This window comes from Condylura cristata, unplaced genomic scaffold (genome assembly GCF_000260355.1).
Source record: "Condylura cristata isolate star-nosed mole 26May11 unplaced genomic scaffold, ConCri1.0 scaffold00026, whole genome shotgun sequence".
Taxonomy (NCBI): Eukaryota; Metazoa; Chordata; class Mammalia; order Eulipotyphla; family Talpidae; genus Condylura; species Condylura cristata.
This window is the reverse complement of record NW_004567127.1, coordinates 30,649,021-30,651,853: the sequence shown is the minus strand read 5'-3', so window position 1 is coordinate 30,651,853 and position 2,833 is coordinate 30,649,021.

Genomic DNA, 2,833 nt, shown 5'->3' with positions numbered 1-2,833 from the left:
AATCCGTGGGCAATAACTGAACTTTGGTTGAAGTAGTAAGGATGACAGAGTGGTGTCCTACCCAGACAGGCTTTTGAGGTTTCTTTTTCTAGTCTTTTACTCAGGCTAGGTCCCCAGGTTTATGGGGTATCCTGGATGCCTTAGGGGATAGAGGATCTCTGAATGACGTTTCTGTTGATCTTATGTAGGGTATTGCTAATGAGTTGCAACTTCTGGCTAAGGCCCAATTTTCTAGTCTGCCTAATGTTGCCCCAGACCATAGAAATAATAGGAGGGGGTCTTCCTAACTGAATTTTAAAGGGAGTGTAGTTATTAGCACCAGGGGTATAGCAAATCCTGAGAAGCACTAAGGAAAAAAGGCCCACTCAGGACAGGCCAGAACTTTCCTAGAGTTGGTTTTAATGGTCCTGTTGACTTGTTCAACTTTCCCTGAATTTTGTGGCCAGTCGGTGGTATGATGTTTCCACTTAATGTGGAGTAAAATGAGCCATTTGAGTGGTGATTTCAGCTGTGAAGACTAGGCCATTGTTACTACCAGTGGTAGCAGGGATACTGTATCAAGGAATTATTTCCTTCACAATAGCTTTGATAACTTCCCTGGTCTTTTTCTGTACTGGTGGGGAAGGCTTCTACCCACCCAGAGTAGGTATAGATCAGGACAACTAGAGATCTCTGGCCCCAACAGGGCTTAACCTCCATAGTCCATTTCAGACCTTCAAAAGGGGAGGAGCCCATGTGTTGTATCCTTAGTGGGGATTTAGGACACTGGGCAGGTTATGCTGTGCACAGGTCTAGCAACTGGAGGTGACCATGACACAGAGGGACAGTAACTGGGAGATGCAGAAATAGCGATTCACCAGTGCCTTCAATGCTGTCTTTCCCTCATGAGTCACCTCAGTGTACCAAGTGATAAGCTGCCCTGGAGTGGGACAAAAGCTCAACAGTCTAATAAGAGCCAACACCCGTCTGTTGTTTGGTTCTTCCTTCATTTTTGATCCACACCATCTCTTCAAGGGAGTACTACCCCTCTGGAGGACAAGCAGTGCGTAATAGCCCCTGTGAATTTGTCTGAATACTTTCTCTTGGATGTTTAATTTCTTAAAAATAAATAATTTTATATATAATGTGTATATATATAATGTAATTATATAAAATAATATATGTATTATATATTTTATTTTATTTTTTATTTATTTTTTTAAAGTATTTTTCTTTTTTTAAGATTTATTTATTTGTTTACCTGCCCCTCGTCCTGCACATTTTCATGGGTGATTGAAGGGAAAGGGAGCTAGGACCAGATCATTTCTGCCACTGACTTCTCATATGACATTAAGCATACCTAATAATGTTCAATACTTCCTTTTCCTAGTTGATAAAAGCAAAAGGAAACAGAAAACTACCTTACCACATACTATGAGCATTATACTGGAATTGTACTTACCTTATTTTTGGCATGTGATACTGATTTTCATTATGTGGTAATGGCATAGATAAATTCACTAGTATAATATATAATAGGTAAAAAGTGGGCAAGATACCTTCACATAAAATTCACAATAAAGAATACCAAGTGGCCAGTAAGAAAAGATGTTCAATATTGTTAGCCATCATGAAAATACATACCACAAAAAGTACTATTACACAAAGGCCAGAATGATGTAACTTTTTTTTTTTAAATTTTGCATAGAAGAACTGGGGTGTAGGCCAGAGCTGTGGGGAGGGGTGGTGGGAGGTGGGAAGGTGAAAGGTGGGAGGACTCATGAGAGAGTGGGGAGAACAGGTGGATTTGCTGAAATACTCTACTAAGGGGAGCAGCAGGTGAGACAGAAGAGGCCTACTGTGCCATATGTGGGTCACCTCCCTGACCAGGGATTGAACCTAGGCCATATTGATGATAGTGCTGAGATTTAACCCCTAGGCCATCAGGAAGCCCAGCATAATTTTTAAAAATAGTATCAAAAGGTGATTGGGATATAGAGGAACTCATATCATATATGTGTTGGTGTGCATATTAAATTTTCTGTGAACATTCTTCCCCTGTCTGATTTTAGCAGATAGAAAGCAAAGCTATCGATAGACTTGAAGTCTGTGAAGCATCTATGCAGGAATCTGCTGCCTATAAATAAACCAGGCTTCCAAACCCCGGTAATAACCAAGTTGCCAGATGAAGACTTAAACAATAGGTACTCAGCCTTTGTATCTCCACAGTGCATTCTTTGGAAATCAGTGAAGACCCATCATTTGCTTTTCCTTTCTTCAGGAGGGTCAGGCATAAATACTTGTGGTAGAGGGTGTAATGTTGCCCCCACTTGAAGGTTGTGCATTAATATGAAGGAAGCTTTATATGTGCCCCGAAGCTGTCCTGAATACATAAAAGAACAAGTTTACAGCCTTATTAGTCAGGTCCCAACTGGCCCGTGTTAGTTCTTGGACCAATCCCCTGTAACAGCCAGCTCTAGAGACTTAAGAAATACCAGAAAGACCTGGCTAGGGCAACCAGGAGGCATAAAAGGGTAATGGGAAGGGCCTGGGGCATGATGCTTTGGATGGTACCAGTACAGGGAAGACAGCAAACAAGTACAAGAATTGCCATGCCAAAAGGAACAGGAGAAACAGCCAGCACTTGGGATGTCCTGCAGTCTATGAACATTCCACCCAATGTTCCTCAAGCCTCCTCTGTGCATTGACCAATTAGCTTCTGGGCTGTGGTTGGAGCAAGGCTGCAGAGGAGTCAGGTTGTCTGGTCAGGGCCTCACCAGCAGAGTCAGTCTGAGTTGGTCTGCAGAGCCAGGATAAGCTGTCTACTTTCTGGTGGGTTCAAACTGCCTGGATT